This window comes from Dasypus novemcinctus, chromosome 14, assembly GCF_030445035.2.
Source record: "Dasypus novemcinctus isolate mDasNov1 chromosome 14, mDasNov1.1.hap2, whole genome shotgun sequence".
Taxonomy (NCBI): domain Eukaryota; kingdom Metazoa; phylum Chordata; class Mammalia; order Cingulata; family Dasypodidae; genus Dasypus; species Dasypus novemcinctus.
Genome location: NC_080686.1, coordinates 42,519,689 through 42,537,394, shown reverse-complemented (window position 1 = coordinate 42,537,394; position 17,706 = coordinate 42,519,689). Strand labels below are relative to the sequence as shown.

Sequence of the window (17,706 nt, the reverse complement as noted above, 5' to 3'; positions counted from 1 at the left end):
ACATTTTTTTTTTAAGATTTATTTTATTTATTTCTCTCCCCTTCCCCCCCCCCCCCGCCCCAGTTGTCTGTTCTCTGTGTCCATTTGCTGCATGTTCTTTTTGTCCACTTCAGATGTTGTCAGTGACACAGGAATCTGTGTTTCTTTTTTTGTTTTTTTGTTGCGTCATCTTGCTGTGTCAGCTCTCCATGTGTGCAGCGCCATTCCTGGGCAGGCTGCACTTTCTTTCACACTGGGCGGCTCTCCTTACGGGGCACACTCCTTGTGTGTGGGGCTCCCCTATGCGGGGGGACACCCCTGCGTGGCAGGGCACTCCTTGTGTGGCATCAGCACTGCACATGGGCCAGCTCCACATGGGTCAAGGAGGCCCGGGATTTGAAATGCAGACCTCCCATGTGGTAGACGGACGCCCCTATCCACTGGGCCAAGTCTGCTTCCCATATTCACATTTTTTATTGTCTCAAATGTTATATGAGCAGAAATTATAATCCTCATTCCTTCATGTTTTTTGCTTTTTGCATATGTAAATGAATCTTTACTGCCATTATTTCTTCCTCCCCCCCCCACCATTTTATAGGAAAAAGCATGGCAGACCAATGGGGGGAAAATACTTCCAAATTTAAAAATGTTCTAAAAATGTTTTTATTCTATCTGAAATAATTTCAATCTTCTTTCTCTTACATGAGGGTATTTATGAGTTTCTCCCTGATTTTGTTGGCTTGATTGAAATGGGAGTTTTTCCTGCATACTTTACTTAGTAAAAAAATCTCTCTCACATATGTTTGAAGATCAAGTTCAGGTTATAGCATGCTCTATTCGGTAGACAGAAATCTGCAGTGTACATTCCAAAACATCCTTTAATCTTTTGACCGTTTAAGATAAGAGTCATGTCATATGCAAATCCTAGTAATTAGAGAATATCACAATATACACAATTAATAGCATGATTCATATTTGGGAAGTTCTAACTTTATATGAATAACAAAAATATATATTGATTATACTGTTCAAATTCTGAATTGAGCAAATAGAAGGTTGGGCATTCTATAACAACAAGCCAAATTTATTAGCTTTTTCATGATTTGATACTTAAAAGATAAGTAAGGTATGTAACTTTTAGGGTATTTCTTAATGTAGAAGGACACGACATACTTTCGATTTAATTAGGGGCTAAAAGCTTAGAGATGTGAATTTTGCAGCATGATAAGAGAGAGGTAGGAAAATATTACATGTGTTGACTATTGAAGAGGCTCTTTGAGGGGCTAGGTTGATGGTGGGTGCCTGTCTAGGAACACAAAGAAAATTAGTGACAGAGCAGAGACCAAAATCCTGATTTGTTCTTGACAGGGACTCTCTCCAGACTGTGCTAAGGAGCTGTTTCTTCATAGAAGAGAAACATTTTTTTGTAAATTTACCATAGATATATTACCAACTGGCATACGAAAGATGAAGATCCCCCTTCCCCACACTTTAAACAACTTAAAATAATATCTTGAGTGAAAATTAATAGAATACAAGAAAATATATATGATTGTCCTTTGACCCATTTTAAAAGATGTATTTTAAAGTTTTTTTCCCCTTGATCAGGTGTATTTTTCACAGAAAAACATTTATTAAATCAAGATCATGTTTCCACTTATTTTTGACATCTGATGCATATTTTCAGTTTGTGTATTGCTTTTTGTATGTCGTGTTTTTGTGCTGCAGAAATAGAGCTCTTCACCATAACTTTGTCAACACAGCATGTCAGTTGTCACTTGGAAGAAACTCTAAAACTAGACTTAGAGCAAATATATCAAAATTAGTTCATTTAAATGACTCTTCTTTTTATACTCACCCCAGGAGAATATATTCCTATTTTACATTTTATTGCTCAAAACTGTTTTAGAACTTCTCCAAGTATTTTCCTCAAGTTAGTTGATGAGTCCCCCAGTACCACTTTGTTTTTTTACCAGAAGTACATTATTCAGTTTGATCAACTGCCTCATTTCTCAGACAGTGCTTACGTGACTTTCGGTTCTTTCCAAAAATCAAATCTACCATAATCAAACAGAAAGAATGATGATAGGGTACAACTGAGGAAACATGAAGGAAAGTGCCAAAGGAAGATTAAAAAATATTGTGAGAGAATAGAAGCATCTCTGGAATAAATGTGTGGTGTCCCAAGAAGGCTGTGCTGACCAGGTAAGCTCCGATGTGTCTGTGGAAAAAGGCACATTATCTCCTGGTCACACCCTGTTTCAACAGCGTGCACTCTGGTGGTCCTAAATGTTACACAGAACAAAATTCTGTCCCTGCTTCATATGCTTAGAAGTCTCAATTTTAAATATCTGTTTGAAAAATAAAAGGGAAATATCTAATATGTGATTGACAGGGGATGTTGGCATGGAATGTTTCTCAGTCCCAGAAACTCACCCTCTTTATCTTATGCCTTTACTTCCTTAGCCTGATTCCCCTGGCCAGTCCCTTCAACTCCTCTCTCCTGTTCTCAGTCCTCTGATCTCCTTGACTTTGCCCCACATCAACCCAGCCCTGATCCCTCAACCATCTGCTTTCTGCACTCTTGCCCCTTGGCCTTGGATCCCTCCGGGACAGAATTCTACTTTGCAATGTAGGTAGCTGACTTGACCATGTTCATTGGCCTTTGCCTACCATGCTGCCATTTTCCTTGACCTCAGTGAGTATCTCCAATTACCCCACAGTGTCTGTCCCCAAACTTCACAGGTTACCTCCTTCTCTCACCCCTCCCCTGCCTTGCCGTGTATTTCGCAGAAAACAAAACAAAACAGGGCCATCAGTCCTGCTGCACCCCTATCTCCTGGCTTATCCTTAACTCCCCTTCCCTCCTACTTCAGAGGAAGCTGTGTTCCCTAGATCTTTCAAAGGCTGTACTTGTACTCGCCACCCTCAAACTGCCCCCAACTGCATGTGCGCTTTATCTTAGGTTTCTAGTCTCCTCTAGGAACTTTCTTTGTCAATTCTCTCATTTCCTATTTTCAATATTTCCCTTTCCCCTTTAACATACAAATCATTTCTAATCTTGTCCCCCTCAAAATAAATATACCTCCCTTCAACTTCCCTTCATTCTCACACTATTGCCCTAGCTGTGTCCTTCCAATCCCACCTACTAATGTCTTTTTAAGGAGGTACTGGTGATTGAACCAAGAGCTCATACTTGGGAAGCAGGCACTCAACCATGGAGCTACATCTGTTCCCCAATGAGAGTTGGTTTTTGCATGTGTTTGTTTTTAGGATGTACCAGGGTTCAAACCTTGGACCTTGTGGGAAGCAGGCACTCAACTACTTGAGCTACATCCACTCTCCTCCCCTAATGTCTTGAAGGAAGAGTCTCCATTTTCCTCTTGTGTGCTCCTCAAGCCACCACAATCCTCCCTGACTAGCACCCACCCACTACCTGCCTGAACTTGGCCTCAGTCCTATGACCAGTGATGGAAGAGGTACAGAGCACGCAGTCAACTGCCTGGGCCCCACCTCCTCAATCTCTTGGACAAGTAACTTCATCTTTCTGTGTCTCAGACTCCTCGTCTGTAAAATGGGGATAATAATACTTTTGCTCCTTAATAAACATAATAATGAAATTGCGACAGAATGATAATTTGATTAAAGAGCCTGGTAAGGATAATAAATGGTAATAAATAAGGAGGAATGTAAAGAGTGACTAATAATAGAGGAAGGGTGATTCATGGTGGGCCATCTCTTTGAATGCCCTCCTCTCCCACTGATAGCCAGTCCGTCCCTATGAGTCATTCCAGTCCCAGTTCACTCTCTATTTCTTCTTAAATCTTTCCCAGACTGCCCACCCCACTGATGAAAATGTCCTCTCTATTTTTGGTGGTCCAGTTTAACCTTAGCACATTTTACGTGGTTCTGGCCTTGCCTTGCTGTACTTTGTTTGGTAGTTACTAATGAGTATGTTCCATCTTTCTAAAACACTATGAAGTCTTGCTGGCCTGGGGCAATGTTTTACTTCTTTGAAACTCTTCAGGATCTACATAGTGCCAGTCACATTTGTGTAATTAATTCATCAGACAATTTGGGGGAAAAAAATCAGAGAAAGGGAAACAAGGCAAGAGGCAGAGGAAAACAATCCTTGAAATCACTTTCTGATGGGATTCTTGAGAACTAGTGGAGAAAGCAAGGAAAGTTAGTCATCACCTTTAATGTTTTCTGTTCAATAACATGTCCTCACAAAACAGGATTATTTCATTAGAGTTGGGTTTCATTCTTCTTGCAAAATGATACCCCTGGGAAGGATGACATAATAGAATGGCAAGATGGAGCCAACAGATTTTGCTTTTGTTACTTCCTACTATGAAGCCTTCAGGGTCTGGCACATAGTAAACACATGTTAGCTATTGTTGGTTTTTATTATTGTTATTATTATTACAATTGTTATCATGCTCATGATCATTATCGATTCTAAAAGCTCTGTGAGCTCAGGGATGCTTTATATCTTGTTCATTGCTGTCCTCCCTGGCCTAACATGGTGCTTAGCAAAAAGTAGAGGCTCAAGGTATTTATTAAATAAATGAAGATACTTACCATCTCTTAGACTAGCTCTTGTCATCTCTGAAAAGAACCAATATTTATCAAGCATTTACTAGGTGCAAGACCTAGTGTTTTATATGGATTGTGACAAATTTTTTTTTTTGGTTAAAGATTTATTTTATTTATTTATTTCCACCCCCTTGTTGTTTGCCTTTGCTATGTCTGTTCATCGTGTGCTTGTCTTCCTTTTTGGAGGCACTGGGAACTGAACCCAGGACCTCCCATGTGGTTGGGAGGCGCCTAATTGCTTGAGCCATCTCCGCTCCCTGCTTTGTTGTTTTCTCATTATGTTTTCCTCCTTGTGTCTCTTGTTGCTTCAGCTCCCCACACCAACCCATCACATCAGCTTGCTGTCTTGCTCGTCTTCTCTTTAGTAGGTAGTGGGAACCAAACCCAGGACCTCCCATGTGGTAGGCTGGAGCTCAGTCACTTGAGCCACATCTGCTTCCCTCATGACAAGTTTCTATAAAAACTCAGGGCTCCATTCAAAGAAGCTTGAGCCACAGTCACTGCTGGAACACTAGACCTGCCAGCTAATGGCTGGTGGGCTACTGGAGCAGTCCTTTTTGCAGGAAGTGCTGAAGAGCCTCATAGGAAACCCTTCCCCTAAGGAAGAGGTGGGCTAATAAGCTTAGCCCCAAATCAACATCTCAAAGATCAGTGAGAAGAGAGATTCTGAACGCTGCCCCGGTGTCTTCAGATGAGCTCTTCACGGACTCACGCCTGTAGCCTGGGGCAAGAAGAGGTTGAATAGATACGGAAAGAAGTACTTTCATTACAAACCCTCCAGACTCAAGGCGTAAAGCCACAAAGCTCGGGTGCCTGTGTGACAAAAGGTTGCACGAGGGGAGGAAAAGGTGTTCTCCCTTCTTCACAGCTGCAGCCATGCAGGGCTCAGAGAACACAGCACTTTTTCAGCAAGTTGAGGTCTCCAGGATGGGAGCTGTGTCTACAACACCTTGTCCCTGAGCACATTAAAAACCTCTCTAGGCACTCTCCAAAGTAAGCAGCAGAGGCATGATGGGGGTGGAGGTCTTACGACCGTGGGTAGGAGGAAGAACTTGGGGGGCCTGATTCATTATTGTTAACAGGAAACCATTTCAGCTGCTAGTCCCCACCCCACCTCGGCCTACTAGTACCCAGGGAAAATGGGCTACAGATATTTTTTGAGCAAACATTTATTGCCAGATCCTGTACTAGATACAGCAGGGAACAAAATGGTCTTAGTCCCTGCTCTCATAGGGCTGACATTCTAGAGGGAGAAATAGAAATTAAAAGAAACAGACTTTGACTATAGCATTGATAACAGCTGGGAATTGGATATTAAAAGAAAACATAATTGAGAATATTGAACTGACAGTCAAAAGAGAAATTCAGGGAAAATTACTCTTAGGAGGAACTTACCAATTATTCTCCGTCTCACCCACGGCCTGGCTCATGGCCAGCACCTCCATGCCCAAACCCGACCTCCCCAGACCCACTCTCGCTGGGCCCTGCTGCCCACCTGGAGCCTCACACCTGCCCTTAGCCCTCCGCAGCCTGGCCTTGTGATTTATGAGTGTGTTGAGTCTGTGGCTGGGCGGTGAGCTCTTGCACCCCACGTTCTGCAGGGCTTGGTGCGAGGTGAGCCCTTTGCGGGTGCTTGAAAAATATCTGGTGACTGTCCGACAGAGTGACTGAATTAAATGGAGTCACGTTGCAACAGGTGAGGTTTAGGTCAGACATAAATGCTTCTTGTCAGGCCCGTGAAATGCTCCGACAGCTGTGCGGGGGAGGTGGCGGTTCACACCACATCACCCTGCAGCTCAGCGAGGATTAACCCATGGGCTCCAGCAACGTTGCCGGGAGTGGGTCTATCTCAGCCACTGCACATTTTGAAGCGCTATGAGGTCAGAGCAGCCCACTGCCCACAGAGGGGCTTGCAAATGGGCAGAATCTTAGGAGCCTGGAAATGGAGAGTGTCATGATGCATGGCACTCTGATAAATCCCAGGTCAAATCCTAAACACGTTCCTCCAATGTGTTACCTTTACACCAAGTATGTGGTAGATGTGTGTATATGTGTGACCAGCTTGTTAAAGTCTGCAAAATGTTTGGACTTTCTATGGATGACACTTATTTTCCCAGGCTCTTCCTATTTTAAAAAACAATGAATACCTTGAAGTCACCTCTTCAAGCAGGTAAAATCCTAACTGGGTGTGTGGAGGTTATTTGGGATCTTTGAGGGATATATGCATATAGGTGCCAGAGGAGATGAAAGGGAACAAGTGAAGCCCACTGCTTGTGAGGCAGCTCTGAAAAAGCAGAGTCAAAAACTGCATGGTGGAAAAAGGGAGGACTAAATAATAATGAGAGCACACCTTTGATCAAGATCTTCAGTAGAGACGGCGGACTTGGCCCAGTGGTTAGGGCGTCCGTCTACCACATGGGAGGTCCGCGGTTCAAACCCCAGGCCTCCCTGACCCGTGTGGAGCTGGCCCATGCGCAGCACTGATGCGAGCAAGGAGTGCCCTGCCACGCAGGGGTGTCCCCCACGTAGGGGAATCCCACTCGCAAGGAGTGCGCCCCGTAAGGAGAGTCACCCAGTGCAAAAGAAAGTGCAGCCTGCCCAGGAATGGTGCTGCACACACGGAGAGCTGACACAACAAGATGATGCAACAAAAAGAAACACAGATTCCCGTGCCTCTGACAACAACAGAAGCGGACAAAGAAGACGCAGCAAATAGATACAGAGAACAGACAACCGGGGTGGGGGGGAGGGAAGGGGAGAGAAATAAATAAATAAATAGATCTTTTTTTTTTTTTTAAACGATCTTCAGTAGAAAGTACATTTTACATTATGACCCAGTCCACACTAACCTTCCATCACCTGTTAGCTTATGTACCTGCCTTCCTACCTATCTGAAACAAAAGTTTCCCAAAACGATTACTTACCTTACTAAGCATAATGAGCACAGGTATCTTCTATTAGTCTCTACTCTTTTTCCTGTTTGAAAAAAAAAGCTGGTCATTACCTATTAAATTGAGTGGGTTGTAGCTGTCAGTTTGGAAAACATTGTCCCATGTGGTTTTAGAAACAGTTGTTATGTGGTTAGCTACAGATCAAACTGCATTGCCCTGTTGATTGTTAGAACATTTCAGGGCCCGGAGTCCATGCAGAACAAGTTCCTGTCCTGTCTCTGTAATGCTCCAGCCAGGCATGGGAGCCTGGGAACTCTGGGTTCCAAGACACCACATCCGGTGAAGGGTCAAGAGACACGTGAGTAGAGACACCTCCTGCCAGTCGCTTAGCCTTGACAAGCCTTTACCTTCTGCTCTTGCAAAATAGCAATTCAGTAAAAGCTCATTGATTCAGTCTTTATGACAGACTCAAACTTGTTATAATTTAGTTATGACTATTATACATATTGTCTGAGAAGTGTGAATTTAACCAAGTGATACTGTTGAGTCCTTCTCAGAAAATTCCAGGATCTTTCCATTGCAAAATTTCAGCTAATAAACCTGGAGATGTTGGCAAAATGTAGCCTCTACCCTTACCCTGCTTAGTCAGGCAGATAATCTGAATCAAAAGAATTTCATTGAATTAGGAGGGTTCTTACATGCAGTATGCTTGGTTAGTTAGTGCACAGAACATAGCTCAATAAATGTTAGCATTTAGCATTAATTTTCCTGACTGATTTTCCATGTTTTTACCATACCTACTTTGAGTTTAGTCATACTTTTGATTATCTGAGCAACTTGTCCTTTTCAACTTTAGTGTCCTTATGCAATTTATCATATCTGCATGGAATATTTACTTGGCTATTTAATACTCATCCCACCTATTGGCTCAATTTTTTTTTTCAGGAATCCTTCCATGTCCCAACCAATAATCAGTCATTCCTTCTCTTACAAAGGAACCTTATATAAAATGTTGGGAGCTGGTTAGCTTAGGAATGTTTTATAAACCCCAGTTGCTGTTTAATAATTATCCCAATATTTGTTATGGAATTTAAGCTTTTTCCTTGTTTTGCTGGTGAACTGTCTAGGTCTAGATTAGACAAAAAAATAGAGGCAATGAATTTAGTAACCTTTCTCCATATTATGAAAGTCAGTCTTCTATTCCATATTCTATATTATATCCATAAGATATTCTATGTCATTTTTTCATACAGTAGTTCTTTGTAATTTCAGAGAACAGAGTTAGACACAAATGTGTGGAAGTAACAGAAAAACATTTCAGGAGGAAAATTTTTTTCCATAATTAGAGCTGTCTGAAATAAGAATAGACTGACTGGAAATAAAGTAAAATCCCCCACTCAAATTGATATTTTAACCAATGTTGAAATCTATTTATTATCTTATTGAGATTCATGGATAATTTGGGAAAACTGGCCTAGCACCTCAAAGGTATCTTCCAGCTTTCAGACTGTATGATTCTATGGAGTAAGAACAAATCATATTCCAGTTACGTGAAATATTCAGAGTAGGCAAATGCATAGAGGAAGAAAGTAGATGAGTGATTGCCATGTGCTAGGGGGAGGAAGGATTTGGGGTGACTGCTGATGGGTAAGGAGTTTATTTTGGAGATGAGGAAAATGTTCTGGAATTAGTGGTGATAATTGCACAATTTTGTGACTATACCAAAACCACTGAGTTATACTCTTTAAATGGATGAATATTATGGTCTTTGAATCACATCTCAATAAAGTTGCTTTAAAAAAAAAAAGAATTTCATTGGAATGGCCATGTCTTTGGGTTATTTAGAGAGTGAGCTCTTTTCTGGTAAGGTGGCCTCAGGCTAGCTGGAGAGCCGCTGCACCGCCACATAAGGAAGGGCAGAGCTGGAACCCTGCTAAAAGACAGACTTCTTTCATCTGTACTAAGAAAAAGTAATGTTTTTAATGTTAGATGTTAGTGTAGTGTTAAGTAAGAGATGCCTTCAAGCTCCGCCAGTGAGGAAGTAGGCAGTCCCAGTCTCTTGCGGGTGAGAAGTTCAGCCTTGAGTGGAAGGATTCATGCCTCACTTTTTCTCTGGGGCCAGGGCAGGCCTGATGGATTTTCATTCATTAATGTCTATGTAGAGCCTCACAGGGCTCTGGTGCATCACAGATACTTAAAATGTAGCTGTGGGTCATGCAATGACAAATACTTGTTGCATTGGCCAACTTTCTGGGAAGCCTGACACCACCTTGAAGTCCGTCCTTTATGTTCTACAAAGACAGCTGATGAGAAGCCGAAAGGCAGCTCTTTCCTCCTTCACTCTAATTCTCTTCGGATGGTGCTGGGCCCTCAGGAATAAGCTTTGTACACACATTCCATGCCTAGTGGTGGGGGTGGGGGAGCTGACCAGGCTGGTGGGCAGGGGAAGGGGAGAATGTTTGCTCCGTCCCTTTCTTTGTAGTCTCTGGTAGCCCCCAACCAGGAAACCCTAACCCACAGATGCAGAAGGCTCAGTGGAGATCAGGGATTGGAGGTAGCACGATGGCTCAGTGAAAGGATCCCTTGGAGAAGGAAAAGGGGCTGAGGAACATCTGGGTTATGATCATGATGAAGCATTTGAAAAATCCCAATAATAACTGCTCTCAGATGTACGGTTATTTGGCTGATTTTTACTTCCAGTCTGCTGTAATTACTTTTAGGCACCCATTCATCTATTGCCTTAAAAATATAAAAATGCCTGGAATTTCTTCTACAGCACTTTCATGCCTAAAGTTTTATTTATTTACTTCTCTGAAATGTTGGCTGTACTTCCAGAAAATTAGACTTTAAAGTCTCAACACATCTAGCTCTTTATACTGGGGGGGCTATGATTTTTGGCATGTCTGTAAGAGACGTGCCGAGATTTATGTAAGCATTAGTTATAAGATCAGGTCTGTTTTTGAATGGTATATTAACTTTATAGAGGATTTTTTAAAAATTTATTTGATTTTGTTTTCTTTTAATCCAGCCTGATATTCTGTCTTATAAATGGTACAATTAGCTCTTTTTTTCCTCCCCCTCTCTGCCCCCACCCTGCTGTTTTTGCTGTCTGTGTCCATTCACTGTGTGATCTGTATCTATTTCTCTTTTTGTCTTCTCTTCTCATCTTTCTCCTCTAGGATTCACCAGGATTTGATCCTGGGGACCTCTGATGTGGAACAAGGTTCCCTGTCGATTGTGCCACCCCAGTTCCTGGTCTCTGCTGTACTTCACCTTGACTCTTCCTTTCTTCTCTGTTTTGTTCTGTCATCGTCTTGCTGTGTGACTCACTTGCATGGACACTGGCTCACTGCGTAGGCACTTAGCTTGCTGCACGGGCACTCGACTTGCCATGTGGGCACTGGCTTACCTCACGGGCACTGGATTACCATGCGGGCATTTGTGCAGGCCCTCATGTGGGCACTTCGCTCGCCATGTGGGCACTTGTGTGGGCATCGGCTCACCGTGTGGGCACTTGGCTCGCCATGCGGGCACAAATGTGGGCACTCAGCTCACTGTGTGGGCATGTGGCTCGCCTCACGGGCACTCGGATCACCATGCAGGCACTGGCTCACTGCACAGGCACTCTTTCTCTTATTTTTCACCAGGAGGCCCCAGGGATCAAACCCGGGTCCTCCCATATGGTAGGCGGAAGCCTTATCACTTGCTCCACATCTGCTTCCTTATAGAGGATTTTAATGACAAAACATTTCAGGAAGTTAAAATGAAGTCTTGACATGACGATGGATTACTATTTTTTTCACCCAACATTTTTTATCTCCTAGGCATCCTCCAAAGCTTCATGAGTAGGTTAGTATTTTTAATATATTGAACAAATGAAACTAAAATACGAAGAGTTTAGAATTTAAGATTGTTACTGACAATTTTAGATGATTTACAAAGCATTTTCTCTTACACAATCTCATTTAGTCACCATAATCCCATAAGGTAGCTGCCATTATTACTAGTTCCATTGAGAGAGAGAAAAGTTGAGGGGCAATGGTATCCTGCCTCTGTTCCCAGACACATGACACTAACACCTGGCTGAGGCCAAGTCAAGACAAATGCAAAGCCTTTGTTACCATGAGGGTTTTCCCCTAAATATTAGTGTGCCCCTCATGAACCAGGCTGGTGTGCCCAGAACATTCCTTACGACCGGGCAAAGGCAGCAATGCAAACCATAGGCCAAGACTCTTTTTAAAAAATTATGGATAAAAATTGAATTTGCTCATTTAATTGTAACATACGCACCAAGTGTTGGATAATCTTATCCAAGACCTTACTAGCTTTATTTCATAACTTCGCTATTATATAAGTGGCTTCACTTTTACATATTAGTCAATACTCTCTACAGGCCTGTTTGAAAAAATGAATTTGGTGATTTTGAAAACTAAACTAAATCTAAACACAATGTGAAGCATCCTGTGACATAGCTAACATTTTGAACACTTGTATGTGCCAGGTGGTTACAGGAATTGTCTCATTTAAGCTTCCAGAGCAGCCCTATTATTCCCATTTTACAGATGAGGAAACTGAGGCTCAAAGATGTTAAATGACATGCCCAGTGATGCAGCGATAGCCATCAGTGGAACTAGGATCCAAGCAGCCTGACCAAAAGGCAGCACTCTTAACCATTCTTAAGCAGAACTGAGAAGTAAGCTAGAACTCCTCATTGGTGCTTGCTACAAGGTCACACTTATTTCTCAGCTCTCTGTGTTTTCCTGCTCTGATTCCAAGAAGAGACTCCTCCCGGAAAATGTAAGAAAAGCAAAGAGAGGAAAAGAAGGTTCTATCTAAGCCTAGAAGAGGCCTGGCTTATTTCACCTCATCAGAACTGACAGAGCTCCCCGAAGGGATTAGCTCTGGACCTGGGTTTCTGGCCCTGAGGGAAGAAGCAAGAGAAGCAATTCAAAGCTGCAAATGTTCAGAGTGTGTGAGACCACGACACTCATCACTTGCCCCAGTAAATTGTCCTTGACTCATCCACATCAGCTCTCATTCTCCTTGGAGAACAGAAGAAAGAATATAAGAGACTTGAGCTCCCCTTACAGGCTAATAATCATCCCATATTATAATTGAAGATACCAAGGCTCCAAAGGCTAAGTGGCTTGTCCAAAGTCACACAGCTGGACAGAGCTGGCCGCCAGCCTAGGTCTTCTCACTCCAGGCTCACTACAACACTGCACCTGTACTCCTCTCCTGTTGGACCTACACAACCGTGTTGCATATTCTTGTAGTCACTGCTTCCTGATGAGATTGCAGGTTGGGAAAATTTTACACAGTGGATGTTTGCCACCAAAGATCTGTGAATGGAATGGAAGGAATTCTGAACATAGTCCTTTAAATGAAGAGGAATTAAAGGGACTGATTTATGAGGAAAGATTTAAAGGAGCTAAATCGGTGAAGCTGGGTTAGCTGATGGCTGTGAGTGATGTGACATCACAGTGCAAATATTTGAAAAATTGAAACACCTGGAGGGATGATTTCTTTTGCATGGGAAATGCCAAATGAACACTATGCAGTTGAAACATTAATTTGGTAGTGAAAAAACAACTCACAAAATAAGTCTCCTTTCTCTTCTCTTGTTTCAGTAGGGATGGCAGGAACAAATGAACTTCAGGAACCTGACATAATCTTAAAATTTATGTTTCTAAACGATCCTGAATTGTGGAGGGGTGAAATAGATGGGCAAGTGAAGAGTTTCAATCCCAGGCAATATAGCAGCATAAATGTCTCTTCTTTCAAATATTCTTCTATCTACATCTACTGTCAGTGCTTTAACTCTTGTCCCCATTATCTTCCACTGGACATATTGCAGTAGCCTCTAGCCATCTCCCTGCCTCAAGATGCTCTAAACAATTTACCCTCCACATTGCCACTGAGTGAGCCTTCCAAACCTCTTCCCAGAATACTTGTAAACTGCTTGACCTAATACTGAAGATTTTATCAATTAGCCCTCTTTGTGTTACAAGTAACAGAAAACCTGACTCAAACTGCTTAAATTTAAAATATATGCTTTCCACATTCATGTAAGAGGAAAGGACTTGTATCCCCAGGTTTGTTTTCACTTTATAAAATAGTCTAAAAGATACTGGGACCTCATTCCAGAGGACATGTCCTTAGACTAGCTAAGCAGAGTGTGGGGCCCAAGATACTGCACACTCCTTTGGGAGGCTTTTTCCATTGCCAATCCTGATTCTATCCTAGCTAAGGCAAAGCCATTTGTGAGCTTTTTTGGTGTTGTTGTTTCCAAAGGAGTGCTCAGTGGCTGCTTACCAAATTATCTCACAGTCATGCTCGAAGTTTAAATGAGATGGTGAGTGAAGTGTCTATGACAGTTGTTACTTGATAATTTTAATTTTGCTGATTTTTCTTTATTAGAGAAATATAGGATTCCCATATACCACCCCACCACCAACACCTCACATTGGTGTGGAACATTTTTGACAATTGATGATAGCACATTTTCAGAATTGTTCTAGTCATTAAAGTCCATGGTTTAGCTTAAGCTTCAACTGTTTGTGTAGTGTAGTTAGATGCATTTTTAAAAAGTTTATTCTACTACCATATCTAACATTTCCTTCTTTTAATCATATTCAGATATTTATTTCAGTGCAGCTGACTCAATCTTTAATGGGATTTTTCTTTTCTCAAAATGCTGCTGCTTGGGTTATTAATTTGCCAGGGGGAAGTGGGATTGCACTGCAGATATTCGCTCCAAATGGCAAGGTCTAACCTCCAGTGTGTTTAGAATTCACGGCTGACTCATAAAATGATCTTATAGAAGCAGCAAAGAATAGCAGTTAGGAGTATGGGTGATGAGTCAAGCTGTCTGGGTTCAAATCCCAGCCTTTTCTCTACAAACTCTGTGGCCTTGCGTCAATTACTTAACCTCACTCTCTGCCTCGGTTTCTGCATCTGCAAAGCGGGGGGAGATTGAAAGAATTAACCTCACGGGGCTGTTAGCAAGTTCTTTACACATCATGGGCTTAGAAAAGTACCTGATAGGAAGTGCTCTTTACTTCCTTGGTTGCTAATTATTTTTAAAAGAAATAATTCCCGAGGTACAATTCTATGTCCTTCTTCCCTTTATCAATGCATATGAAACCATATTGGATGTGCAGGTTTTGATTAGAATGCTTCTTTGTAATGGACCCTGTGTAACTTGATATGCTTTCAAAAGCCATTCCCAGCCAGTGGAGCTGACCTTTAGGGTCTCCCAACACCAAAGCTGCCTCTTGCAGTTTATGTCTCCGGCTGGTTATGACTTTGCTACAGTCAGCCACAGGTGGTCTACCCACCTTGTTTAAACTATTACATCCAATCAATGGGAAGGTCTTAATTTGCGTTTCTAGCATTTACAATCAGTTAAAATGTTCTCCATCACTTCCTGAAGCTAAGGTCTCCTGCTTCCTCTTTCCCACACAAGGGAAACAAGAAAAAAATGGAGGAATTTTAAAGTCTTTCAAAATTTTTACTGGAAGATGATTTCTCTTTCCCTTTTGCTTTTGATATATTTAAAAATCATTTATGTAATTATCTGTTACAGCTTTGAATGATGGCAAATCACTTCTTTTAAAATCAAAAGACAAAGCGGATGTTGCTCAGTGATAAGGTCTCTGCCTATGATGTGGGAGAGCCCGGGTTTGATCCCTGGGGCCTCCTGGTGAAAAAGAAGAGAAAGTGTGCCTGCGCGGTGAGCCAGTGCCCATGTGACGAGCCAAGTGCCTGTGCAGTGAGCTGAGTGCCCACATGGCGAACCAAGTGCCTGTGTGAGTGCCCGCATGGTAAGCCAGTGCCCGCGTGGAAGGCCAAGTGCCCACGTAGCAAGCTGAGTGCTTGTGCAGTGAGCCAGTGCCCGTGCAAGTGAGTCACACAGCAAGATAATGACGCAACAAAAGAGAGATGGAGGGGAGAGTCAAGGTGAAATGCAGGAGAGACGAGGAAGTGAGGTGGAACAATTGACAGGGAACCTCTCTGCACATCAGAGGTCCCCAGGATTGAATCCTGGTGAATCCTAGAGGAGAAAAAATGAGAGAAGACAAAAAGAGAAATAGATACAGAAGATCACACAGTGTTTGGACACAGAGAGCAAAAACAGCAGAGTGGGAGAGGGGGAGGGGAAGAGGAAAAATAAAAGAAAAAATAAATAAATCTTTAAAAAAATATGCTAAAAAAAATCAAAGGAAAAGAGAAGCAAATGTGGCTCAAGCAGTTGAGTGCCTGCTTCCCACATGGGAGGTCCCTGGTTTGGTTCCTGGTGCCTCCTAAAAACAAACAAAAAGCCAAACGACAAGCAAACAAACAAGAAACCAAATCAGGGAGCCAAAATGCCTCAGTGGTTGAGTGCCAGCTTCCTGCATATGAGGTTCAGGGTTCAAGCCCCAGCCCCAGTACATAGAAAAACAAAAAACAAAGGAACCATAGTCTTTTTGTAGAAAAATTAAGAAGAAAGAATTTATATAGGGTATTTTCCCATTATAAAGTAATATAAGCTTAGTATGGAAAACTTGGAAAACAGAAAAGTAAAAGGAAGGGAAAAATCACCGATGATCCCAATCAGAAATATCTGCCATAAACATTTTTGTATACTTTTCCAGAATCTTTTTCTTTGTATACTTTGTGTTTGACATAGTCGTGATCAAAGTGTAAATATAATTTTGTGCCCCAAATGTTTCACTTAACTTTACAAATATATCCCACATTGCTATAAATTCTTTGTGAAAACTTTTAACAGGTGTGTAATAGTTCACCATATCTAATTATTTTTTCATTAGTGAACACTTAGTTTTAAAATTATATCTAATTTTTCTTTGATACTTTTGGTTTATTTAGGATAAATACTAGGCAGTAGAAAATCTGGGTCAAAGAATATGAACATTTTAAAATTAATTATTAAAACTTTTTGAGTAATACATGTACAACTCAAAATTTCCCATTTTAAGCATTTTCAAGTGTACAAGTCAATGGTATTAATTACCAACATCCATTAGCCCATGATTTTCATTCCCCTCAAAAGAAATCCTGCACCCATTAAGCAATAACTCCCCATCCTCCTCACCCTCTGGTCCTTTATAACATGTAATCTACTAGAGTATTAACATTTTAAGGCGTTTGATTAATATCGTCCTTTCCAAAAGCCTGTCCCCATTTACCTTACCCCAGAGAATGGCTAAACGTGCCGTTAGCGAAAGGTCAGCGGGTTTCATCCTCTCGATGTCCAGATGCAGCTGATAGGGTCGTTCTCTTTCTTGCTCTGGGGTTCCTTCTGGTGGAATATTATCTAGGAAGTAATTTGTAGAGGGCAAACCTGCGGAGCGCTTTCTGTCCGTTTTTGCTGCCTCTTCCATGACAATCTATTGCACTTGAGCTCTGCATTCATTCGTTCACTGACCTCTTGGATATCACTACTTGGATGTCCCACAATCCTTCAAGTCCAACATGGCTGAAACTAAATTCATCTCCCTCCATTTCAAACCTGTCTTTTTTTATTATTATTTATTTAACCCCGCCACCCCCCCCCCCCCCACCACCGTAGGCTGTTCTCTGTGTCTATTTGCTGCGCCTTATTTCTTTGTCCGCTTCTGCTGTGTCAGCAGCACAGGAAGTGTGGGCAGCGCCATTCCTGGGCAGGGTGGCTTCTCCTTACCGGGCGCACTCCTTGCGCGCATCAGCACTGCGCGAGGGCCAGCTGCACACGGGTCAAGGAGGCCCGGGGTTTGAACCGCGGACCTCCCATGTGGTAGAGGGACGCCCTAACCACTGGGCCAAGTCCATTTCCCCAAACCTGTTCTTTGTCCTCCATGCCACTTGTCTCAGTAAATGCCACCACCATTCATTTTGACACAGAAGATAGAAACTTGGGAGTTATCCTGGACACCTTCTAAACATCTCTTGAATTGGGGCCATCTCCTTCATCTCATTCCTCATTTTGTCTCTTATCTCTTATTGCTGGGATTATTGTTAGTACCCAACATCCACTTCCTATTTTAGCCCGAGTCCCTCCATTCCATGCTCCAAACTACTGCCAAAGTAATATTTCTAAAAGGCAAATTTGATTATTTCACTTCTTTGCTTAAAATAGTGAATAGCTTTTAGGCTTAAATTATTTCAAGATTTTTCATGACACCCACCCATGATGACCCCCCCAACCCTGTGCGCCAGGTGTGCACATCTGTTTGCAGAATGCCTCCTACTC

The 17,706-nt window shown here is 42.1% G+C and overlaps 1 long non-coding RNA gene across 1 annotated transcript; it reads right to left on the bottom strand.

Moving 5' to 3' along the window:
* Positions 1-5,209: 5,209 nt before the first annotated feature.
* Positions 5,210-16,786, bottom strand: LOC139436372 (uncharacterized). The gene is made up of 3 exons (XR_011645585.1): positions 16,669-16,786; positions 7,503-7,554; positions 5,210-5,299 (listed from the first exon to the last, which is right to left on the bottom strand). It is a non-coding gene; the product is annotated as an uncharacterized lncRNA (long non-coding RNA).
* Between the last annotated feature and the right edge of the window lie 920 nt (positions 16,787-17,706).